General features: G+C 39.3%; 2 non-coding genes across 2 annotated transcripts; one reads left to right on the top strand and one right to left on the bottom strand.

The window, feature by feature from the left end:
• Positions 1-10,808: 10,808 nt before the first annotated feature.
• Positions 10,809-10,915, bottom strand: LOC141638611 (small nucleolar RNA R71). The gene has a single exon (XR_012542156.1). It is a non-coding gene; the product is annotated as a small nucleolar RNA R71 (small nucleolar RNA).
• Positions 10,916-27,127: 16,212 nt separating this feature from the next.
• On the top strand, positions 27,128-27,234 carry LOC141638567 (small nucleolar RNA R71). The gene has a single exon (XR_012542115.1). It is a non-coding gene; the product is annotated as a small nucleolar RNA R71 (small nucleolar RNA).
• The last annotated feature ends 265 nt before the right edge of the window (positions 27,235-27,499 follow it).

Here is a 27,499-nt window from a genome sequence, read left to right as displayed (position 1 = left end):
AAGAAGGAAGAAGAAGGGATGATGCGTGAGAAATGAGGGAGCAACCAGCTAGCTAGCTATTTATTATACGTACGTTTATTCATCGTTAAGAAATTTCGCTCGTTTTTAAAACCGTCTCGAGTTAATAAAATCGGTTTTAGTAAAAGTTTCAGTAATAAAACGGAATCAATAATAAATAAATTTAATGAGTGAAAATAAAATAAACTCAGCTAGTTAACGTAAATAATACCATATCAGCTTGAATCGGAATTATTAGCGATTTTTACAAAACTAACGGATATTAATAAAAATTGCTAATTTAGTGAAATAAGCTCAAAATAGCTAATTGGACGGTTATGTTCCCAAAATCCATCTCGGGTTCACTTAAAACAACTTTCATAAGGACTCGTAATGAAACGGAAATTATTAAATAAATAAACTCGAACTAACTTCAATAAACTCGAACTAACTTAAATAAACTTATTAATGATTATTAAAATTAACGTATCGAATTATGATGAAATTAATTAATTAGCTAAGCATATATATATATATATATATATATATATATATATATATATATATATATATATATATATATATATATATATATATATATATATATATATATATATATATATATATATATATATATATATATATATATAAATCGTTAAATGATGTAATTAAATTCAAAATAGCAATTAAAAGAATTTTATCCAACTTAATAAAATACGGGGTGTTACAATCACCCCATCTTTTAAAAAGTTTCGTCCTCGAAACTTGAAAGTATAAATGAAAGGTTATAAAAATAAAACTGGAATTGGAATCGGTAACCAAAACATTTTAAGGGTTATTTATCGTAAGAATCAAAATTCTTTCAAAAGTTTCAAATAAAATTTTCCGACAGAACCAGATTCTCATCAAGGGAACGAAAGTGTTCTCGTTACGTATTCAAGAACAACACATTCCAAATCAAAGATATGGTCAAAAGGCAAATCATTTATATAAATCAAAAATCAAAATACTTTCAAAAACATTAATGAAGAGTTTTCAAAAGTATAAGTCTCATTCATGGAACGAAATTGCTCTTGTCGTGCACACAAGAACGCTAACTTTCCAAGTCAGAGACAAATTTAAAACAAAAATCATTCGCCGACAAGCGTAGAACAAGTTATCAAACATCTCCAATAACTAGTTCTAACATCCGATCAACGTTAAAATTAAAATAAGAGAAAGGTAATCTACTCAAATTTTCTTTTGCAAAAAGCCAAAATAGAAATAAAGGTTTCACTTTTAAACCCAAATGGGGGTCAAATCCCTGAAAATGTAACATTAAACTTTGACAAAGAAGTCATAAATAGATCAAAATTAACAGAAATTGGATAAAATTTAAAGAAATCTCGGGTTTAGCAATTAAAATCATGATAAAGAAGTCTATACTCAAGGAACAAATATGGAATTAAATCAAATTTTCATTTTCAAATCTTTAAAAATAGGTTAGCTTTGCAGAAGTGACATAAACTTTTAAGAATGAATCGAAACTGGTAGCTTGAAAGTTTAGAAGTTGTACAAAAAGGAAAGTAACTTAGATAGCATAAAAACAAAGTATGTTAAGAGAGCTCAAACTTAACCAACAAGAGAGCTATAATGACTTTCATAGGGTAAAAATTGAAGTCAAAATTACAAGGATGTCAAAGATAGAGTTTCACAAGATACGAGTGTCAAACTTAAAGGAGGAGCAAGATGAAGCGAGGAAATGAGGTATGAACGGTAACGCTTATGATCAAGGAGAAAGGGAAATTAGACAACAAGGAAACGCCAGATACTCAAATCTCAAACAACAATGTCATCACTCCACTAAGGAAACAAAGGGTAATAACCAGGTCAGGAAATGATAGGAAATTTAAAAAAGAATATATGAACATGTCAAGATGTGAGCCTAAAAGAGTCGAATCATAAAGATAACTAGTTAACAACTAGTAAGAGATATTAGAATTAGGGAGGTATTCAAGACAAGGAAATAATCGAGTAAACTTTTATACTTAAGAATCAAATCCAACCAATGTATGAACGAAAGGGAGGAAAACGATTAATGGTACGAAAGAGGATTTTTAAGGCTTAATCCATACGCTTCCTAAAATTTAAGGTTCTCTCTAACAAGGTCACGTCTATTAGGGTATTGTACCTTTATAACACAACGACCAAATCCCAAAACAAGGGTCAAGGTAAAATAAATGCTCGCTTAAGGGGTGATAAATCGGTTAGATACTTCTTCCACCTATCTTATCACATATTAGGATTTCCCTAAAGCAAATCTACCACTCAAGTATAAAAGCATCTCTGTATCTCAAGCACTCGACACAACCTCAATGTTTTAAAAACCAAAGAATGAATTGACAAAGACTTCTCAACAAAGTTCTCAAGAAACAACTAACACCAAATCACATTCCCAATCTATACGGGATTGTTAACATCTAAAAATGGGTTTTCTTCCAAATTCATATTCTAAACTTATCTCATGTTTACTTCTAAGGCGATGACGCTCAACCTACTAAGCTTTCAAATCCCAAACAATATAAACAACAAAGCCAAGTTCTATAACTTTAATCACATGGGCAACTCATTCCTAACACAACTAATCCACCAATCAATTATACTCACTTTGTCAAGGAACTAGGTATAAGAATCACTAAGTATGTCTCATCACATTACCTAAGTCTTTCTAACATCACGACTTCTCAAAGCCAGGGTTAAGGGTCAGACACAAACAATCTCCTCAAAAGTCGAATTTTCCAACCAAGGTCAACATTCCTCACAAGAAAGAGTACTATCTAATGGCGTTAAGGGAGGATAAGCAAAGAACAAAGGACAAGTTAGGAGTACAAGCGTAGCTTTTAAAGTAAAATAGAAGGGAGTTTAGAAGGAGGATAAGCACCAAGAGATTAAGAATAAGGCGAGATACAAAAAGAACGAGAAACATCTTCAAGGAAGTAGAAGCATTCTTCAAAGGTTGAACAAATCTTCAATCCTCAGCAATAGGCACTAAATCTTGATCTTCTTAAAATATAAGTGTCCTTTCAATGGAACGGAGATACTCTTGGCGATCACTCAAGAACATCAATATTCCAATTCAAAGACATAAAAATACATTTTACACCAACAAATGATAAAACTAATTATCAGACGTCTCCAATAACAAGTTTTAACACTAATTGACGTTAAAACCAGTGAAAAACATTAAAATATTTTCAAAACCTTTAGTTCAAAATTTTTTTTTATAATAAGGGTAATAACTCCATTAGCTATAGATAAGCTCACGGTCATTGATCCAAGAACGCAACAATTATTAAATGACAATCAACAAACAGGTTAGTACCTAACAAAGAGCAAACACAAAGAGACTACAACATAAGGTCCTAAGTCTACCCATCTTACCCATCTCTCAAGTTTATTATTTTAAGGTCAAGTTATTTATATTGGGGTGCACAAACGTGCGTCGGGAGCAAATATGCTCTGATACCAACGGTGACACCCTCATTTATTGCGGAAAAGTAAACACGTAACTCTAGAATAAAACTGCATGGATATGTTTGTAATAGGTTCATTTGGGTAAAAACCTGTAATTTTTAAAACCCTGAACCTGTTATAAAGATATCCAAATTGGAAGGAGTCAAACATACAAGGTCTAACTAGAAGTTTCATAACATAACCATCGCTAAAGTCGCGAATAGCAAATTATACAACCAATGTAAAGAGGGAGACATATGTCCCTAAAATGTATGTGACATAAAAAGTGTTTAAGGGTCACAATAAAATAAAGCCAATCTAGGTCCCAAGGTTACTTTGCTCGCTAGCTCGTCCATGTACCCCATATATGCATCACCTACCACAATCACATTTTATACAAATACGAAAGCCACGGTCAGTGGGGAGTAACTCCGAGTTCTCCCAACCACGAAATGTCATAATTAATATAACATGTAAACATAAGAATATGAATACGAATCACACAATGCCTTAGCATATAGATGCTAGACAATCGTGCTTATCATGTGAACAACAATATAACAACACATAGTCCTAGCATGTGAATACTAGACCGACTCATACTACACTATCATGTGAATCACATAACATCCAGGAATCCAAACTCTATCAACCATAGCCGGCTTGCATCTCATCTTCTATGATTCATAGAATCATCAAACAAGAAAGGACAATATATCAAAGACAGGCATAAGTTCTTAGCACGGTCAATAGTCACTTTGTAACTCGAGTCTATACCACGAGGTAGGGAAGGTAATCGAACCGGTATCCTGGCTCAGAGGTTCTATAAAAACATGGCCAAGACACAACACAACCCTAGTCCTAAATCTGCGCAGACCTAGACATGCGGATACACACCACCGCACCCAAGACCCACAATTTTATAAAACCATGTGAGTACCCTAAGGAGTCCACCAAAGGGTTGGCTAGTACTTAAGCTGACCACTTACTCTCAAAATAAGTAACGAGGTCATGCCCCAACTTGGATATAAACCCACCAAGTCAGAAACACAAAGGCTATTGAGCCGTGAACATACACTCGTCAAAGACTATAAAGACCTATCTATGACAAACACAACAATACCATACGTATAAGCAGCTGGCCAACAACACAATCCTCAATATTAATGGTACTCATAACCTTTATATATTCAATTACCCAAATCGTAAGAATGAGAAACCAACCTGCAAGAAGTATTCAATACTAGTTCCATTTCAAGCAATATTAACAATATTAAAGGTTTCAGGGAATCTAGGGCCGTTTTTACAATATAAGAAACCATTCAAATCAACCAACATGTGAAATGATAATTACAAATATCAAGGCATAACATAAAACCTCCAATAACAACCAATCTCACCTCAAAGACAAACCCTCGACCCGAGTCCCGCGACGGGTCATCGGTCAAATCGAGGCTGACTGGTTTAAACCTAGTTTGACCAAACTCGTTCGGTCAATCTGGCCCAGCTCAGAGTCTTGGCCTACTTTGGCCCAAATCACAAATTTATCACAATATCATTCTCATGCTATTTCCAATTTCTATCATGTGAAAAAACAAAAGTAACACATTATCAATCACCTAAACACTTAACAAACAACAAGCACAACATTAACTATTAATGTGACATTAATTCGTCGAGTAACTCGGAATAGTTACCTTACGCTAGCAAAGAGACAAGTAATAACTTGAGAAAGCTTCTAAAACCCAAAATTACTCTTCATCTTCAACCACATATGAGGCACCTAAAATAATTATGTGAAAGGACGATATTAACGAATTATCTTTATATAAAAATATGAGACGGAAATTAATTTAATTATATTTTAAATAAACCAAACTAGCGTCAAAACAAATTATAGACACGGCTCTAAAATTATTATGACAACCTCAAACTCGGCCTAACCACCAACTACACATGGCCTCAAACTCGTGACTTAGCTAGGCCACTGCCTAGGCCACGGCCAGTCCACAGCAGGCCACTGCCCGGTCTCATAACCCGCCACCACACAGCTCATAACTAGCTCATAACTAGACTACAAGAGACCACCCATGACGACTACCCACGGCTGCCAAACAGCCGTGAAACCATTCCACAATCCGCGATGAAAACATGGTCTAAGTGTCCAGTTTTGCGTTCTCAAAACCCGCCCCAAGTACTCATCCTTACGACCCAACTCAGTCCCAAACATGTTTAGTGAATCGTCTCAACCTCAGTCGCTCTTACGCCCAAAAAACAGTCCCGAAAGGCACCATTTTATCCATCCCAAACTGCCCCAAAACAATCCCTACATGTCAGTATACACCGTCTCAACTATAAAAGACAACAATTAGCACCCAAAAAAATCCATACATGTCAGCATACACCGTCTTAAATATACCACTTACTAACTAGCATCCCAAATGATCCCTACAGGTCAGTATACACCGTCTCAATCATCTCCACATATCAGTATACACCGTCTCAACTATCTCCACATATCAGTATACACCGTCTCAACTATACAACTGACTAATTAACATCCATAAGGATCCCTATATATAATTATACACCGTCTTAAATAAATAAAGCTGAAAGTATAAATTGCGTTTGTAAAAATACATGACGAAAAAGAATTTTACTTACAACGGATTGACAGGAACGATGAAAGCAGCACTATGGAACGAAAATCATTGATAACGGATGACAAACGGAGTGGCAGGATCAATTTAAAATCTGATAAAAATTAGAACAGCGAAAAGAAAAGAAAAAAAAGAAGGAAGAAGAAGGGATGATGCGTGAGAAATGAGGGAGCAACCAGCTAGCTAGCTATTTATTATACATACGTTTCTTCATCGTTAAGAAATTTCGCTCGTTTTTAAAACCGTCCCGAGTTAATAAAATCGGTTTTAGTAAAAGTTTCAGTAATAAAACGGAATCAATAATAAATAAATTTAATGAGTGAAAATAAAATAAACTCAGCTAGTTAACGTAAATAATACCATATCAGCTTGAATCGGAATTATTAGCGATTTTTACAAAACTAACGGATATTAATAAAAATTGCTAATTTAGTGAAATAAGCTCAAAATAGCTAATTGGACGGTTTTGTTCCCAAAATCCATCTCGGGTTCACTTAAAACAACTTTCATAAGGACTCGTAAAGAAACGGAAATTATTAAATAAATAAACTCGAACTAACTTCAATAAACTCGAACTAACTTAAATAAACTTATTAATGATTATTAAAATTAACGTATCGAATTATGATGAAATTAATTAATTAGCTAAGCATATATATATATAAATCATTAAATGATGTAATTAAATTCAAAATTGCAATTAAAAGAATTTTATCCAACTTAATAAAATACGGGGTGTTACACCCGGAGCCGAATCGATTAGATTGTACAACACCTACAAGTCGACTTAATCTTCCCTACTCAACAACATGCATGGTCTAATGAGACTCGAGTTGGTTTATGTCTTACAAGTCTCATTGAAAAGATAGGTGATGGGTAAAAAATGCAAGGATTCATAGGCTCACATTTCATCAAACATAACATGTGCATGAGTTGAGATCAAAACAAGCAAGCAAATAAATCATGAAAGCATATTAATTTAAGCATGAATCATTCCCCGTGTTGGTTTCCCCTAATTACCCATTAACCCTAGCTAGGTCACTACTCACTCATTATCATGTTGATCATGCTAGCAAGGTTGTCAATCATACCAACAAAAGGATACATGATGAATAAATGAAAGTAATTAACAATAATTAAAAAGGGATTAAGATAATTATACCTACTAATGATTCCAATAATAAAGCAAAGAATAAAAGAAGTACTTGATGCTTGATTGAGAGGTTGTCAATCTCCCAACAATAACCCAAATAATCTTCAATTACCCAAAATAAAGGATGAACAAAAGAGAGATTAAGGAAATAAAACTTGTATTAAAACTTGATTAATTGTTGATTACAAAACTAAAGGGAGATTTGATTGTTATTAACTACTCTAATATTTGATAAGAAGAACATGCTCATCTAATTAGACTAATGGGGTATTTATAGTGGAAATTAGGTGGATGCATTAGGATTAACTAAGGGCAAAACTAGTAATTACACTTTTTAGATTGAGCAGGGAGGAGCCGGTATTTTTCGAAGGAAGGGCTTCTTTCTTTGTAGCTTGGAGAAGACGAAATTCACTCTTTGGAATCGAATCCGTATTTGGAGTCGGGACGGGCGGATTCAGGCGGGGGAAGACGGGCGTCTTCAAGGGAATCCGGGCGGATTCTGGTGGCTGCTAACCCGGGCGTCTTTGAAGGAAGACGCACGGATTGTGCTTGTGGAGGACGGGCGGATTGTGGAGAAACCGCACGGATTGTAGCTTAGCATTGTTTCTTCTTCTTTTTTCCCTTTTCTTCATAAAATCCTTGGGGATTTCCTCGGGGATGCAAGGATCCTTTCTCAACATTGCTCATCTACTATAATATGTACAAAGGCCTTCTAATCTTGTCTCTCCTTGATGCTTGGTCATTGAATTCAATCAATTTAGTCTCGTTTTGCCATGAAAATGCAATATTTGCACTCCTTTCCTACCAAGGGATCAAAATCTCAAAGAATATGCAAAAAAAAGAACTAAAGACAATAAATGACCCAAATATGCACTAAAAAGCATGGGAACAAGGCTAATTCGGGGGCTAAATATGCGCTAATTATGGTCACATCAAATATCCCCAAACCGAACCTTTGCTCGTCCCGAGTAAAGAGGTGACATAGACTAGGACCATTATTTAAACTAACCTAATAACATAGCCGATATGAGACAATTAGCGGGTCTCACTCCGCCCCTTAAACTCATAACAAGACAACCATGAGGTAGGATGCCTTCTTGCAAGGCAAGGTGGGTCTTGCCAAAATGGCGACACATCCAAACATTAAGCACACAAAAATCAAATAATGGATGCATCTACAAAAGGAATAGCCACTTCCTCATCAAGTGGCGGAGGCAACCAAAAGAGAACAAATTTAAGAGCATGTAATCCTTCACAAATACTAGTTCAACAAATTACTAAGGCTAAGAGGATGGCACTAAATCACCTCCAAATGGTGTTAAACTAGACTACTTTCGTCCACAATTTCCAAATGCTTTCGTCAAGATGATGATCCCTATGATGCTAGTAGCATATGACATGACAAGTCTCGAATTCTCTACAAAAGTAAAGGTCATGGATCGTCCCAAGCTCAACAAAGTGGCTTGACAAAAAGGCTTTTTGGGAATGAAATGCTCAAATCGTTATAAACAAGGGGTGGATATGACTAGTATTCAAAAATTGACCTCATTTAACTTTCATATTTCAAAAATTTAAGATGGGGTTTGTCCCTGCCGGGCTAGTGTCCTTTGCTTTCGCCAATCGCTTATTAGGAAACCGGTTAACCTCTAGACAATAGCTTTTCGGGGTGATTGATACGTGCATATTCTATACACTTTATCTGTGGTTTTGGCACGTATTTCCATGCGTAATTGGTAGCTTAAGGCTACTATTTCTCCCGAAATGGTCTACTTTGCATTTTTCTATGATCTATTGTAGGAGTGCGCGGAAGTAGGCTAAATCAAGCCAAGTTTGTCCTCCGGAAGCGAGTTCAGGGAAGCCAAGAGGAAGGATAGCTCATTCACTCACCTTGGGATGCGTGCAAGGAGTGAAGACTCATTTTGGAAGCATCAAAGAGCCTCTGCACAGCACAATCAGTCGATCGACTACGCCTTTCAGTCGATCGACCACTGGAGCTCAGACAGGAGCTACTGTTCCGCATACTTAGTCGATCGACCTGTATTCTCAGTCGATCGACTTGTTTTCGAGCTGATGATTAATTTTCCGTGTTAGACTTTTAAAAGCCCAACTTGTAATTAACTTTCAGTATCTTTTATCAGTGGAACGCAGCAACTTTTAGGGTATGCAATTTTATTTCTGGAAAAACTTAGTTTTCAGATCTAGCTTGAGACGGAAAACTTGATTCGAATCTTTGGGTTCTTGTTATTCAATTAGTAAGCTTTTAATACAATTGTTCTTCCTTTATATTTTTCAATTGTTAATTTAATTCTAGTTTTCTTTAATTAATTTCAGCAATTCAATTTCTCTCCTTTGTTCTAGTTAGAATCAATTATGTTGAATTTGTTCTTGTTTATTAATTTCGCAATTAGTGTAGTCATGATTATGCATAGGTAATTCTTTTGATTGGGAATAAGGTGAGCCATGGTATTAAATTAGGATAGTTGTGTAGTATGAGTTCTTCCGTATTGGTCTTGTCATCTTTTGATAGATTTCTTTGCTAGGTCGAAAGATTGGTAAATTGATTTATCGCTAGATTTAGAATTTCTCTTGAGTGAAAACTTTGATAAATTCTAGGGAATTATTAGACCGTGAGGTTATTTGAGCTTTGGTTGAAAGACTAGCTTTTGTTCCTTGAGACCGTATCATAAGATCTCTGCTGCTTGACTGACTTGTTTTGTGCCATGGTGAACCGAAATTCCCGATCCTCTTTTCATCTTGTTAAGAATCTTCATTTTATCAATTAGCTTGTTAGTATATCAATTTCAACTCTCAATTAATTGTTACCTTTTAGACTGAAATATAGCAAACAAAATCAACCTTGTCTCTCTGTGGTTCGACCCTTTCTATCACTAGCTATAGTTTTAGTTTGGAAATATAAATTTTATTTTTGACACCTTACGACGGGTATCAAATTTTGGCGCCGTTGCCGGGGAGACGGTGTAATTCTGTTTACTTTATTTTAGTTTATTTTCCTTGTCTCAGGGAACTTTTGTTCCTTGAGACCGTTGCTTACCTTTGCTTCTAGTTTTGCTTTTGCACAGTTAGAGGACAGGTGTTTGAGAGGAAGACTTGAGTACTCTCATTTTGGAAGTTATGGCTACGATATATGATAACTTTCAGCCAAAGGAACACCACCTTCCAAAGGGGCAACAGTTACCTACCCCTTCTACCGGTAAATTCGAGTTTCGTTCCTCTTATATTGATTTAGTGGAACGGAATCAGTTCGCGGGTCTACCCGATGAAGACCCCTTGAAACATATGGAAATTTTCACGGACTATTGTTGTTCAATACCTATACCGGAGGGGGTAACTCAAGATGAAGTAAAGGGGTTCATGTTCTTATACTCCTTGACGGATTCGGCGCGAGATTGGTATCGCTACCTCGATAGAGTAGCAGCTGGAGTCATTGATTGGACATCTTTAGCACTAGCCTTCTACAAGAAGTACTTCCCGCCTTCGAAGACTGAGGCCTTGAAGAATAAAATCACGAGTTTTCAGCAAGGGGCCGATGAAGATTTTTGTGAAGCATGGGGACGCTTCAAAAGTTTGGTCCGAGCTGTCCCTCACCATGGTTTCCAGCAATGGTATCTTTGCAATCTCTTCTACAATGCCTTATATGATGATTACAAGGTCATTTTGGATGCAGCTGCTAACGGTAGATTCCAAAATAATACCGGTCAAAGTAAAGGTTGGAACACCATTGAGGAGATGGCAGTCCATAAAGCTGAGTTTGGAAGTTCACGTGGTAAGTCACGAAAGCAAAGTGACGACATGACTGCTGTTGTGTCACTCATAACTTCCATTTCTACCCGTCTCGAGAAACTCGAGACTTCTGAAGCTTCCAAAGGGAAAGTTGAAGTTCCTATTCAAAACTCAGATGAGGTCGAGAAATTAAGAGAGATGGTCCAACTCCTCTTAGTTCAAGTGGCAAATATGGAAGCAGCCGGGATTGAGTCCTCACAGAACTTTGTTAAACAATTGGAGAATATGGAGGCTAAGCAAGCCGCTAATTCTTCAATTAAATGTGAAGGGTCGGTTGAGACGATCAATGCCATAAATCTCAGAAGTGGCCTTTCTTATGAAAGCCCCGACAAGCCAAAGGAAGACTCGGGAAATGATGAAGAAGCTCGTTTGAATTCTGATGCAAAAACGAGTCTAAATGCCAGTGATTCCAGTCGATCGACCGACATTCCTTGTCGATCGACTGATTTGTCAGATATAATAGTTTCTGGTCAGAAACTATTCACTCCTTGCACATCCAGTCGATCGACCAACATCATCGATCGATCGATCAAATACCCCGACGCGTTAATTCGGTCGAACTGTTCCTCCTCCACTCACTTGGTCGATCGACCACCCATACCGATCGATCGATGGATCTCCGAGCGAGAAGCAAATCAAATCAACTAGTCTGCATGATCCATCGCTCATTGATGATTTGACGGGGTTTTAAACCTCTGGCCGAAGGTTACTGATCCTACGGCCAGTGTTGCAGTTCCATATCCGGAGCGTTTGAAAGCTACCAAGCTGGAGCGTAAGTTTGGTAAGTTTCTGGAGATAGTCCAGAATCTCGAGGTAACAGTTCCTTTCACTGATTTAATTACCCAGGTACCCTCTTACGCTAAATTCATGAAAGATATTTTGAATCGTAAGAGAAAATTTCGTGATGAAGGTAATGTTGCGTTTGTGGAGGAATGTAATGTTCTTTCACAAGTTAATGTGCCACCTAAATTAAAGGACCCGGGTAGTTTTTCAATTCCTTGCACTATAGGTAACCACGTAATTGGAAAGGCCCTTTGTGACTTAGGGGCCAGCGTTAGTGTCATGCCGTATTCTGTTTGCGAAAGGTTAAACATTGGTAGACTTAAGGTGACCGATATTACCGTTCAAATGGCAAATAGATCGACTCAAAGACCTATAGGTGTCCTAGAGGATGTACCCGTTCGAGTGGGTAAGTTTTTTATTCCTGTCGATTTCGTTGTTTTGGACATTGCAGAGGATAGTCAAATACCTATTATTTTAGGCAGACCGTTCTTACATACAGCTGGGGCTGTGATAGATGTCAAACGCGGAACCATCACCTTAGAGGTAGGGGATGACACTATTGAGTTCAGTCTTGCTCACAAGGCAACTGAACTCGCTGATGAGGATACGTGTTATTCTATTGATGTTGTTGACAGGATTGTTACTTGTAATTGGAGGGAATCCTTAGCCAAGGATCCCTTAGCTGATCTAACTCGTTCAGATGAGTGTGCAGGTGATACAAAGGAGAATGCTGAGGAGCCAGACGCTGTGGTTGCCTCAATGGAGAGCTACGAGCTCAATGAAGAAGAAGATGAGATGCTTTTGAGCCTGGCCAACGACAACTTGGTGAACACTTGCTACACCATTGAAGCTGATTCTGTCTATGCTGTAGAGGTAAAGGTGCCAGAGCGTAAGCCACTCCCCCCTAATCTTAAGTATGTTTTTCTAGATGATACGGAGCAGTACCCAGCTATTGTTAGCTCTAAGCTCAATGATGACCAGCTGTCTGCTTTGATGTGTGTGCTTAAGAAAAACAGGAAGGCCTTGGGTTACTCTTTGGATGACATTAAGGGCATCAGCCCTGATGTCTGTATGCACAGGATAGAGTTGGAAGAAGGCCACAAGCCTTATAGACAGGGTCAACGCAAGTTGAACCCGAAGATGCAGGAAGTTGTTATGGGTTTGAGGTGATGAAACTACTTGATGCAGGTATTATTTATACAGTAGGCAACTCCAAGTGGGTTAGCCCAGTTCAGGTAGTCCCGAAGAAAGGAGGGACTACCGTGGTTAAAAATGATAAAAATGAATTAATACCAACTCGAGTAGTGACAGGGTGGCGGATGTGCATTGATTATAGACAGTTAAATGCCGCCACTAAGAAAGACCACTTCCCCCTCCCTTTTGTTGACCAAATGACTGAAAGACTTGCTTCTAACAAATTTTTCTGTTTTCTAGTCGGATATTCAGGGGTTCTTTCGATCCCTATTCATCCTGGACGATCAGAGTAAGACTACTTTTACCTGTCCACAGGGTGTTTTTGCGTATCGTAGGATGCCTTTTGGATTGTGTAACGCCCCTGCTACCTTTCAGAGGTGCATGATGGGGATTTTCTCTGATTATATAGAAAATATCATGGAGGTATTCATGGATGATTTCTCAGTTTATGGTAATGACTTTGATCGTTGTTTAGCTAATCTTGATAAAGTCATGCAGGCGTTGTATAGATGTTAATCTTGTTTTAAATCGGGAAAAGTGTCGGTTTATGGTCAATGAGGGAGTTGTGTTAGGGCATCGATTTCGATAAAGGTATACATGTTGACAAGGCAAAAGTGCAGGTAATTGAGCAATTACCTCCTCCCGTGAATGTTAAAGGAGTGAGGAGTTTCCTAGGTCACGCTGGTTTCTACCGGCGTTTCATTAAGGATTTTTCAAAAATTGCTAAACCACTTACACAATTGCTTCTTAAAGATGCTTTGTCTTTGAATTTACTTGATGAGTGCCATGTCGCTTTCAACAAGGTTAAAGGAGGCCTAATTTCTGCGCCAATCATTCAAATTGCTTTGATTGGGACCTCCCATTTGAGATCATGTGTGATGCCAACATTATGCTATCGGTGCGATTAAGGACAAATGAAAGAATAAAGCTTTGAATGCCATATATTATGCGAGTCGAACTCTGGATGAGACTCAAGTCAACTATTTTACCACCGAGAAAGAGTTTCTAGTCATCGTTTTGCCTTAGACAAATTTCGGTCTTATTTGTTAGGCTCTAAAGTTATTGTTTACACGACCATGCGGCGTTGAAGACTCTCTTTATTAAGAAAGATGCAAAGCCAAGGCTTTTGAGGTGGATACTCCTTTTGCGGGAGTTTGATTTGGAGATCGGGGATAAGAAAGGAGCGAGAGAATGTGGTAGGTGACCACTTATCTCGCTTTGCGGTGACGAAAAGGGAGGATTCTTTGCCTATTAACGATTCTTTTCCTGATGAGAGTTTGCTAGCTATTACTACTTCAGGTTCTTATCCACCTCCGTGGTTTGCTGACTTTGCTAACTTTGCTTTGATGTGGTAGGATACCACCCGAGCTCTCATGGCGTGAGAAGAAGCGGTTTGCCTATGATGCTAGGCAATATTTTTGGGATGATCCTTATGTTTTCAAGGAATGCGCAGACGGTCTCATCCGGAGATGCGTGCCTCAGTGGGAGGTGAAGGATATCCTAGAGGCTTGCCACTCTTATGCTTATGGTGGTCATCACGGTCCGTCCGGGACCGTAGCTAAATACTCAATCTGGTTTCTATTGGCCAACTTTGCATGCAGTTATCGCAGATTTTGTTGTTGAATGCGATGCTTGTCAAAGATCGGGGAATATTTCCAAGCGACATGAGATGCCACAGGTAGGCATTCTTGAGGTCGAGATTTTTGATGTCTGGGGCATCGATTATCAAGGACCTTTTCCGAGCAGTCAAGGTAACAGATATATCCTCGTAGCTGTAGATTATGTGTCCAAATGGGTAGAAGCTATTGCTACTCCCCATTGCGATGCAAAGGCCGTGATTAAATTGTTTAAAAAGATTATTTTCCCTCGTTTTGGTGTCCCTCGGGTTGTCATTAGCGATGGGGGAATGCATTTTAAAGAGAAACAACTTAGTGCTTTATTGACTAAATTCGGTGTCCAACATCGTAGAGGTTTGGGGTATCATCCCCAAACTAGTGGTCAGGTTGAGGTTTCTAACAGAGAGTTGAAAGAAGTCTTAGCTAAAGTTGTTTCTAAATCACGGAAAGATTGGAGTCTTAAGTTGGATGATGTCTTATGGGCTTATAGAACTGCGTTTAAAACGCCAATCGGGATGTCACCGTACCGATTGATTTATGGTAAGACATGTCATTTACCTGTTGAGTTAGAGCGTAAGTCTTGGTGGGCTATTTGTGATTTGAATTTGGATCCTAACCTCTCTCGTGAGAAACGCATGACACAAATTGAATGAGCTAGAGGAATTTAGGTGGCACGGCCTATGACAATGCAAGGATCTACAAGGAAAAATCAAAGCGGCTGCACGACAAGAGAATCATCAAGCGCGAGTTCAATATTGGCGATAAGGTACTTTTTTAACGCTCGTATCCGTTTATTTCCTGGTAAGTGAAATCCGGTGGGACCGGTCCCTATACGGTCACAAACTATCACAAAGTTCGGATCAGTTGAATTGGAGACCTCTGCTGGAGAAAGGTTCAAGGTAAATGGCCAATATGTGAAGCACTACCATGGATCAGATGCATATGTTGGGAAGGTCGAGGTTTTATACTTCGACCCGCTATCCGATGATGAAAAGTGAGGTAACAAGGTCGTGCGGGACCTCTTAAACCAGCGCTAACTGGGAGGCAACCCAGGTTGTAGTTATTTTGTAATTTAGGATTTTAATTTTGTTTTTCGTTCAATTTGCATTTTAAGTTTTTCGTGTTTTGTTTCCGTTCATTTCATGCTTTTGCAATTTCATGTTTTGGGAAAATTGTACGCCTTTGATAATTTCTACAGGAATTTATTTTTTTTGCAAAGTGCGTAAGTGGTTTTCTGGATTTTTGCGAAAGAAAGACAAAAAGTTTTGATGGCAAAATGTATTTTGACGATTTTAATTCAAACTGCCAGTTCAAATGGTCGATCGACTAGTTTGTTCAGTCGATCGACTGAAGCAAGGAGTACAGAGGCTACTGTGCACAGAGTAGTGGTCGATCGACTGGGTCACATAGTCGATCGACCACCAAGGAAATTCCAGAAGGTACGTTGCTGAAGGATTAGTCGATCGACTAATTGAACTGGTCGATCGACCAATCCGCGGGTTCAGAGGAGGTTAATAAGGAAAGGTTACATTATTCTTTTCTCATTCATTCACTTTCCTAAATTCTAAAAAACAAAAGAAACCCTAAGTCCCTTCCAATTGCTGCGATTTTCACCTCAAATCCGCCTCATTCTCTGCCGTTCTTGCTTTAATTTTCAAAAGAAATCATCAAGGTATGCTTCTAAACTCATTTCTATGCTATTTATTCGAGTTTTGCTGAAGAGGAATGTCAATTTTTCGAGCACTGACCCTTTGAGTCGAAAAAAATTGATTTGGGGAAAACGATTTTAGGGTTTGATTTCCGCTAATATTCATGCTTTAATCGCCTATTCTAGCCTTTACCCCTTGATTTTCGGCCCTAATTAGCATCTAAGAGTGATTAATTCCGTTTGCCTTAAAAAAAATTTTTAGAACCCTAATTCGGGTATATGGCCTGACTTTGATGCGGTTTCTGGAATTTGTGAATTGAATTGGTTGATTGTTGCTAAATTGACTCTTTTGCAGGTGTAACAATGACAAAAGGAAAAGCACCAATGGAGGAGGGACAGTCGAGCCAAAGGCCTGCTAAGCGCCCGCGCGGACCACCGCTGATGATAGAAACCACAACGGATAGTTTACCTGACTATCCGCAGGTTATCTTTGCACAACCTATTCAGCGCGCTAAATTTTCTTTCTTTGTGTCGTCTGTTAAGGTCACAGCTACCCGGTTTCTCCATAAAGACACTTTGGAGAGGCTAGGCTGCTATGAGTCGGTCGTGTCCCTGCTAAATGGGACGGGTATGATAGGTTTGGTGGACATGTCTGAGTTCACATATTATGTCATGACCCTAGAATTCTTTTCCTCTTATGCTTTTGATTCTGAAGCCTTTGAGGCTGATAAGACCAAACCCTGCATTTCCTTTCGACTTTTTAATGTTAATTATTCTTTGACACTTGCTGATTTTGCGGGTTTTCTGGGTCTTCACTCTGAGGGTCGCACCTCAGACCCCTCTGACACTCACCGGGCCATGTGGTCCTGTATTGGTGATATTTACGGGTTGAGGAGGACGGGCACTTCCGTCCACTTGCCCCCTCTTCGTTATTATTTGCGGCTATTGGCTAACACTGTTTTTGGCCGTAAAGAGTCGAATAACGTTAACAATATTGAGCTTTCAATTTTGGCGGGTTATCTGAACGTTGAGCGTCGGAGAGCCCGCATCTATAACATTGCTTACTTGACCGCCTCGCACTTTCAGACTGTAAGTGCGGGCGCCTTGACCACCATTGCCTGTGGCGGTTTGGTGACACGTATCGCCAACCGTCTTGCTTTGCTTTTTCCTCGACAGGAGGAGCCCATTGACCCAGAGCTGCGTTTTATGGACCTCCCTTATGCGAGGAGCGTCCATTGGGTCGACAGACAGATGCGGTGGAAGATAGACTCTTTCATCTGTGACCGCATCCCTGTCCACCACTTTGTTACCCTCTGTCTTGCCCCTCACCACTTTGTTGAGGGGACTGCTAGGCCACCTTTGCCTGAGTTACAGGCTTCCTTTGGTGGCGGCCACGCCTGCTGCGGCACTTCGAGGAGGGCTCATGCCTCCTCTTCACGAGCACACCACCGCCTCCACTACCACCCTATTTCTTTGGTGCGGCTACTTTTCGGGCACCTACTCCTTTAGTTGTCCCTCCGGTCATGGACCAGAGGGCAATGTCACGTGTCTTGGGTGATTTGTGCAGGAGCTTCAACGAGCACAGATTGGACACGGCCATCGCCCTGTTCCCGGTCTACGACGAGCTAGCTCGAGGGGGGCTGCTTCCACAGGGTGACTGGGCTCACCCTTCTTACTTTGTTCCCCACGAGGGTGGCTACCCTCGGTCGCTAGAGACCACCTCCTCCCACCACTACTACTTGGTCCCTCCACTTCCGGAGACCCACTCCCTCCGTTTCCGGAGAGTTACTCCTGCTGCTGAGGAGGAGGAGAGTGAGTCGGGGTCTGACGAGGACGGGGACCCTTCTTACGAGGGTGGAGATTAGATGCTGGTGACCTCCCCGTTTTTGGCTGGTTTGGGGAGGTCGTATTTTGTGAGTTGTTTCCCTTTCTCTTTTCGCTTCCTTTTACTTTTTATGCTTTTATCCTCCCATTTTTCTGCTGGTGATTTGCTGTTGAGCACAATGGGGACATTGTGCGTTTTGGTTTGGGGAGGGTATTTGCATATGCCTTTTGTTTTGCATCTGCATTTGTTTTCTATTGCATTTCAGTCACATGTTTAATGCATTTCTGTTTGCATTTGTTTTTCTTTTTACCATTCAAAAAAAAAAAAAAAAAAAAAACAACAAACAAACAACATTCAAATATCATGTTTACTTTTGCATATAGCTGAGTCGGATTGGAGTTTTTAATGATGATTTTGCTCTATTAGTCAAATATGCCATTCCTTGCCCTTTCATAGCTGCTTAACAAGAATTAAAAGCGATATCTCAAATTTTGTTGTGGAATCTATTTCGGGCTATTAGACTTGACTCACTACTTTTGGCAAACTACTTATACCTTCTGAGATATAGAGCCTATAACTGGTGACATTTATGACCGGTTAATTTAGGATTGAGAGTAGTTACTCCCTTCATTTCATGTTTTGCACGTGTATGAGTTTTGATTTCTTATTGCCTATACGCATCGGTTTGTGGTCGGTATTGCATGTTTGGAGAATTATTGCATCATCCCCTTTCTCATTTTACCCCACTAACTCCACTATAAGCCAAAATTGCCAGTTGCCCTCAACTACATCCCATAATTAGCTTACCATTGTGCCAAGCTAGGAAGTAGTAGAGGAATTCGTTGATTTAAAGCTGTTTTGGTTCGCTCGTGCAACGTTGGAGCGGGTATTTTTGAGAAGTGACGGATTTATTTCAGTGTGGAAAAGGGGAGAAGAAAGAAAGAAAAAAAAAAAAAATGAAAAAAGGAGGCTGTTACCTGGGCAGAAGGCTCTGATGTGTGCAGGGTGGTCGATCGACAGCCATCAGTGGTCGATCGACCACCAGTTCAGTGTTTGAAAAAAAAAAAAGAAAGAAACAGAAATAGAAAAATGAAAAAAAAAGGGGATGAAGAAAAATGGGTCTTAGCTGAAATAAAAGCACGCCTCATGTGTTTATCTCATGTTTTGGAGGCGTCCGTTTGGTTTTGTGTGTTTCCTAGTCAATAAAGGCTTGATCTTTTGTCGAGTTAGAGGAAGGGATTCGGTCTCTAATGGTTCAGTAGGTACTAGCTTGGCTCTTACCTTCACTTCCCCATAATTGTTTTGCCCCTTCTTTCCCACTTAGCCTCACATTCCCAAATTTTGCAATAATTCGGCATGTGATAGTCCTTGACGGTGGTTATGCGTATGTACGGTGAATAGAATTATTACTCATGCTAGTCAAGCATGCATGTTTTGTCGGTCGTAGTCTAGGTGAGAGACTATATTTTTCTTCCCTCTCTTTTACATATTATCTTACCATTTGCTTTGTTGAGAGAAGAGCGATCCGGGAGAGTCCGATTGTGTGAGTCTTGCAAGGTCGAATGCCCGATCTAATTCTATGATATGCATAAATTTGTTCGCTTGATTTAAGCTTCGCAGTAGTTGATTTTGGGCATTAAATGGTTTGGCAATGACTCGTGGTTAGCTCTGAAATGTTCTCCTCTCCATTTAGGTTTTTATACGGGTCATAGTGCTTGCTTGGGGACAAGCAAGGTTTGGTTTGGGGAGATTTGATACGTGCATATTCTATACACTTTATCTGTGGTTTTGGCACGTATTTCCATGCGTAATTGGTAGCTTAAGGCTACTATTTCTCCCGAAATGGTCTACTTTGCATTTTTCTATGATCTATTGTAGGAGTGCGCGGAAGTAGGCTAAATCAAGCCAAGTTTGTCCTCCGGAAGCGAGTTCAGGGAAGCCAAGAGGAAGGATAGCTCATTCACTCACCTTGGGATGCGTGCAAGGAGTGAAGACTCATTTTGGAAGCATCAAAGAGCCTCTGCACAGCACAATCAGTCGATCGACTACGCCTTTCAGTCGATCGACCACTGGAGCTCAGACAGGAGCTACTGTTCCGCATACTTAGTCGATCGACCTGTATTCTCAGTCGATCGACTTGTTTTCGAGCTGATGATTAATTTTCCGTGTTAGACTTTTAAAAGCCCAACTTGTAATTAACTTTCAGTATCTTTTATCAGTGGAACGCAGCAACTTTTAGGGTATGCAATTTTATTTCTGGAAAAACTTAGTTTTCAGATCTAGCTTGAGACGGAAAACTTGATTCGAATCTTTGGGTTCTTGTTATTCAATTAGTAAGCTTTTAATACAATTGTTCTTCCTTTATATTTTTCAATTGTTAATTTAATTCTAGTTTTCTTTAATTAATTTCAGCAATTCAATTTCTCTCCTTTGTTCTAGTTAGAATCAATTATGTTGAATTTGTTCTTGTTTATTAATTTCGCAATTAGTGTAGTCATGATTATGCATAGGTAATTCTTTTGATTGGGAATAAGGTGAGCCATGGTATTAAATTAGGATAGTTGTGTAGTATGAGTTCTTCCGTATTGGTCTTGTCATCTTTTGATAGATTTCTTTGCTAGGTCGAAAGATTGGTAAATTGATTTATCGCTAGATTTAGAATTTCTCTTGAGTGAAAACTTTGATAAATTCTAGGGAATTATTAGACCGTGAGGTTATTTGAGCTTTGGTTGAAAGACTAGCTTTTGTTCCTTGAGACCGTATCATAAGATCTCTGCTGCTTGACTGACTTGTTTTGTGCCATGGTGAACCGAAATTCCCGATCCTCTTTTCATCTTGTTAAGAATCTTCATTTTATCAATTAGCTTGTTAGTATATCAATTTCAACTCTCAATTAATTGTTACCTTTTAGACTGAAATATAGCAAACAAAATCAACCTTGTCTCTCTGTGGTTCGACCCTTTCTATCACTAGCTATAGTTTTAGTTTGGAAATATAAATTTTATTTTTGACACCTTACGACGGGTATCAGTGATAGTCACTCTGTCTCTGGGCGGTCGAATTCACAACCGTGTGAGGGCCCAATTCAATGGATCCCTCTCCAAAGCACATCGAACTGGTACGCCTCCATCAAAACAACTAAATTTCTCAACATTTCAACATTTCATAACATTTGAGGTTTCCTTGGCATTAAATTACTTCCACATGACAAAATTCTTTGAAATGAGCACTTCACACTAGTATGACACAATCTAGGGTGTTTTACAACCATTCTGGTAGGCAAAGTCTTAAGTTGAAAAAGTATTTGTAATGGCTTAGTTGCTCTTGTCAAAGTTCTCAATTAGGCACTTTTCAAAAATTTTTATCTAAATGCAACTACATGCCATGATGCAACTATTATATACATCCTAATGCAAGTGATTCTATCAACTAATATGACATATAAACTAAATGCAAGTCCTAAGTTCACATTGTTATACCGCATCAATCAAAACAAAACCACATAGTCATTAACATAAAGAGGAAAAAGGAGATTGGAAAGGTCATACCATGCGGTCTTCATGATCCTCATGTCTCGGATGTGACGTAGTCAATCAATGTGAACAAGGATAGAACAAACACAATATATACAACAATATATACATGACTACACTACAAAAGAAATAAACATGTTTTTGGGTTTTTCAATTTTCAAATTTTTATGGTTTTTTCGAAATTTTTCAATTTTTTTGGATTTTTGAATAAAAGTTAAGTTAGAATTCCCCATCCCCACACTAATATGGGCATTGTCCTCAATGGCCAAAATGATGGGAAATTATGCAAACATGATGCATTATCTCTACACTAAATGCAAGCTACACTAATCTACACTACATGATGCATGTTTTTTTATTTATGACGGAGAGGATAATTTAGATTACCTCCCGTTGTGTATGCATTAACTTCCCCAAACCGAGTTAGACATTATTGCTAATGTCCTAAGGATGGGTGTAGTTCATGCACACACTATGCAATGCATGAAACTAATTTGTCATTTTTGATTTTGAAAGGTGGGAACAATAAAATGAGAACACCTCAAAAGTACCGAGGTGTGAGTCCTCTATGGTGGTAGGACTACTCCAACAATGGTCAAGAAAAATAATTAAAACAAAGAGAGAAATAGACAAACCTTGAGAGGGTAGGAGCCTCCAAAGCTTGTTAATCTTCCATCATATCATCACTATCATCATCTTCCTCATTAGAAGTGGTCTCATTGCCACTTCCCTCTTCACTTGCTTCTTCACCTTCTTCTTCACCTTGCTCATCATCCTCTTCTCCTTCTTCACTTGCTTTCTCATCAATGTTATCATCAACCTCTTCATTACCGACAACCTCATTATCATCCGGAATAACCCTAGATGCACTCGGAAAGAGGACTTCCCTATCCGCCCAACTAGGCAAAGGACATGATGGATCAAGTAGTACTTGCCTAGCTAAGTGTAGGAGGGGTGGATATTGGGCTAAGTAAGCATTTTTTCGATCCTCGAAAGCTTGCTTGTGCATCTCTTGCATGAGAAGAGTCAAATAATCATTTCTTGCTTCAACACATTCCGACTTGAACTCTTGGTACTCGAAAGGGTAGGGTGGTGTGACAATGGAAGAGGAGGGCATTTCAAGTTCACCCTTTTGTTGTCGGATAATGTACTCAGCCTCTTTTGAAAGGGGAAGTAGATAATTGGTCCGGTGGACGCTTAATCGACAAATCTTCGAAGGCAAAGTGAAAGATCTAGCCTCACTAGTGAGCCATCCATACTTGGTGTCAAGAGGGTTATGGGCAACCCACTTGTACTTGTGTATCATAGTATGCATATCAACGAGATGACCACCCTCTTTCGCCTCATACTTGTTATCTTTATTGAAGTTTGGATCAAAGTATTTAGCTAGGATAGTGACTAGGCCGCCATTCACAATAACGGTAGTGCCTTTCTTCCCACAATCAATGTTTAGCCATTTATCCACCAAAAGCCTTAGAGAGTTGAAAGGCTTGGTGTGTTCCTTTCCAATGTTCAAATCCGACTCAAGAAGAACAAAATCGAGTTTGGTGAAATGGTTGGTATCTTTTCTTGCAATGATGGTGTTTCCTATGACCTTGTGCCATACTCTTATGCCCGGATGGTGGACTAAAAGAGCACGACTCGCATGAAAGTCCTCAAATTTCCTTCCGGAAATTGCCTCCCAAAGAGGGTCGGGGTCATACTTGCCAACATTCTTAAAATAACTCGGTGAATCACTAAGACCCAAAGTTTCACCCATTTCCGCAAAGGAGATGCATCTATTAACATTAGCTAGACGAAACTCGAGGTTCTCCCTAGTCTCAACCTTGTTAACTTTCAAAGAACTCAAAAATTCTAAGGTAAGGGAGGGGTATCTCAATTCTTTTGATTCAAACAATTTCTCCAACCCCATGACTTTAAAGAAGGCTCTAGTTTGCTCAAGGACACCCAAATTATTTAAGGTATCTTCACAAATAAACTTGGTGGATTGAAATGATTTTCTAGCAAACTTGGCAAAAGTGTCCCTATGGGATTTGGAAATGAAAATTACCTCCGGATAATTTGCAAGTTGATCAATTTCCGGAGTAGTAGATGTTGTTGCTCCCATGGGAGGTTGTTGTTGTTGTTGCACTTCCAAGTTTGGGTTTGCTACGACCATAGCCAATGCTTTCTTTGCTTGAAGACTCTTTTACCTTAATGAAAGTGTCTTTGCCTTTGGTGCCTTTGCCTTTGTTACCTTTGTGGCTCCCTTAGTCCTTGCCATTGATGAATTAAACCAAGAAAAGAGTGAAAAATCTTCAATTTGTAGTGTACCCAAATCGATTTAAAGATGAAAGGGTTTGCCTTTATGAATTCAAAAATCGACTCAAAGGTTTAAGATTTTGTGCTTGGTTTTGATTTTTGTTGAAGAAGGAGTGATTGATTTGTTGTTAAAAGGATGTTTTGATTTGATTTTGGTGAATATTGTTGAGGAATCTTGTTTTTGTAATGGAGAGGATGAGGGTTTTGGAGTTTATGAGTAGTGTTATGAATGAAGGAATGAAGAAATGAAGGTGGGAGGGGGTTTATAAAACCCGAAATATTTGAACTGCAGGGGCAAGACGGGCGGATTCTGCTCGGGACGGGCGGATTCTGCCTTTTCTGGGTTGGGAAAAACTCGCCTAAAGACGGGCGTCTTTCAGGGAAGACGCTCGGATTCGCAAACACGGGACGGGCGTCTTCTGCAGAAGACGGGCGGATTCCTTTACATGGATTTTTCTTGTTTTCCTCAGCCAAGAAGACGGGCGTCTTCCCTTCAGGACGGGCAGATTTTTGAAGACGGGCGGATTTTAATTCAGGACGCCCGGATTTGCTTACAGTCAAAAATATTTCAAAAGTTCAGCTCAGAGGGACGTGCGTCTTCTACCCAACACGCCCGGATTGCCTGAAGACGGGCGGATTTACCTGAATCCGCACGGATTCGACCCCTTTGTACCCGGATTCAGTTCCATCCGTGTACAATGCATATCCCTTGTCATTCTTACATTCTTCTTCATATCTCGTATTCTTCATTGTGGGGGAACTACTCAGGCATGGATAGCCTAGGCAATTGCTATCCCCACACTAAGCTAAAGCACTACACATTAATTGAAATTATTAGTCCCTCCCTCACTTCTCTAAAACATGATAATTATCTTGATCAAAGTATAAAAATCCAAAAATAACAAAGATGCAATATAAGAATTGAAATGCAAGTTAGGGAGTTAGAAATATTTACAAATGATGGTTTAGGGAGGACTCCACCAAACTCTCATTCTTGATGAGATGTCAAGGGGGCATGTTCAAGGTGTTGTTGATGTTGCTCAACACCTTGAAAAAGTAATCAAACGCTTGTTCATTGTCATGATAGAGGTCTTCAATAGACCTTGGCCCTTGTTGTTGGTCTTGATCGATGGCATTACCAATGTAGGGATTAAAAATCCCTTCAAATTCGTCGTCCCAAAGACCACAAACTTCATTAAGTTGATCATTGAAAAGCTCTTGATTTGGTGGAGACAATTCCCCCATTTCTTCTTCTTGGCCAATGAGGCAGTTCTCTTCTTCTTTGCTTGACTTTTGTGAGCTTTGCAAGCTCTCTTTGTCACAATTCACTTGCTCTTTGAATGGAGCATCTTCAATTTTCTTCTTCCATTGGAGTTCCGACTTCTTCCTTTCATCCTTCCGACTATAATGATCGATCATAAAACACGGTTCATGTAAACGGGGAGCTCTCATAGTTTTGTCAAGATTAAAAGTTATACTCTCATCTCCCACTTCTAGAGTGAGCTCTCCATGTTTTACATCAATCACCGCACCCGCGGTGTTTAAGAAGGGTCTTTCTAGAATGATTGGAATGTTGGAATCTTCCTCCATATCAACAATGACAAAGTCCACCGGGATGAAAAACTTCCCAATTCGTACGGGAACATCTTCCCATATCCCTAATGGTGTTTTCGTCGATCTATCGGCCATTTGGAGTGTGATATTGGTGCATTTAAGCTCTCCCATCCCCAACTTTTTGCTCACCGAGTACGGCATAACACTCACACTAGCCCCTAGATCACATAAGGCTTTGTTGATCATGGTGTCGCCAATGGTACACGGTATTGAGAAGCTTCCCGGATCCTTTAGTTTTGGAGGTGAACTCCCTTAAAGTATTGCACTACTCACCTTAGTGAAGGCGATAGTCTCAAGTTTCCGGATCGACTTCTTCTTTGTGAGGATGTCTTTCATATATTTCGCATAGGCCGGCACGTGATTGATTAATTCCGTGAAAGGAATCGAGACTTCCAAATTCTTCACAATTTCCATAAACTTTCCAAGTTGGTCATCAAATTTAGGCTTGGCTTGACGACTTGGAAAAGGAAGTCTAATCACAATGGGCTCCTTCTCCTTGACCTTGTCTTCATTTTTCTTTGAAATCTCTTCTTTTGATGGTTCCCCATCCTTGGAGTTTTGCACAATTTCTTCCTTATCACTAGCTTCCACAACTTCATCCTCAACTTGCTTCTTCGGTGCTTCATACCTCGTACCACTTCTCAAGTGAATGGCACTAACCGTTTCATGTCTTGGGGGATTACCTTGAGGTGGTAATTGCCCTTTTTGTCTTTGTGAGCTTGAAGATGCTAGTTGAGTCAATTGGGTTTCCAACATCTTGGTGTGAGCTAGAATGTTGTTGATGGTGGTTTCCTTTGCTTGACTATCTTTTTGCATTTGAGTGAAAAATTCTTGTTGATTCTTTTGCATTTGGAGGACCGCTTTTTGAACATCAAAACCTTGGTCATTTTGGTGATTGTATGGATTTTGATTTTGGTAACCTTGGTTTTGGTTGTAAAAGGGTCTTTGATTTTGGTTTATCATGGGAGGTGGGGTGTATGTTGTTTGAGGGTTTTGAACATTTTGGCTTTTGTATGAGAGATTTGGATGGAATTTTGTGTTTTCATTGTAATAGTTGGAATAAGGGGTACCACTCTTGTATGCTTGGAAAGCATTCACTTGTTCATTTGTTCCCCTACATTCACTTTGGTCATGTCCCAAAGTTCCACAATTCTCACATATCCCACTTGGGATTGATGAGGATGCCGTCATGGCATTAACATGATGCTTTGGTGATTTTGATGCTTCTTCAAGTCTAGCCATAGCTTTTTCAAACTTCAAATTGATTGTGTCAATGTGAGCACTAAGTTGAGCACCCAATTGAGTAACGGAGTCCACTTCATGCTTTCCTCCTCTAGTAGCCTTGCGAGGTCTACTATATTGTGAGTTATGGACCGCCATTTCCTCAATTTTGTTCCATGTTTGATTGTCATCAACTTCGGTGAACATTCCATTTGATCCCATGTTGAGAATGTTCCTTGAATCTTCATATAGACCGTTCCAAAATTGTTGTACCAAGAACCACTCGCTAAGTCCATGGTGAGGACATGAGCGACAAATTCCCTTGAACCGCTCCCAAGCTTCATACAAAGATTCTTCATCCCTTTGCTTAAAACCCGTAATTTGAGCTCTTAGCATGTTAGTCTTTTCCGGTGGGTAGAATTTTTTGTAGAAAGCTAGAGCCAACTTCTTCCAAGAATCAATTCCGAGAGTGGCCTTATCAAGGCCCTTCAACCATTGTTTCGCGGTGCCAATTAGAGAAAAAGGAAATAAGACCCATCGAATTTGGTCTTGAGTCACACCGGTTTGAGAAATCGCATCACAATAGTCACAAAAGGTTTCCATATGAGAATGAGGGTCTTCACTAGGCATCCCCCCAAATTGGCTCCTTCGACTAATTGGA

The sequence above is a fragment of the Silene latifolia genome, unplaced genomic scaffold (genome assembly GCF_048544455.1).
Source record: "Silene latifolia isolate original U9 population unplaced genomic scaffold, ASM4854445v1 scaffold_20.1, whole genome shotgun sequence".
Lineage (NCBI taxonomy): Eukaryota > Viridiplantae > Streptophyta > Magnoliopsida > Caryophyllales > Caryophyllaceae > Silene > Silene latifolia.
The sequence above is the reverse complement of the archived record's forward strand: the minus strand, read 5'-3'. Positions and strand labels throughout refer to the sequence as shown.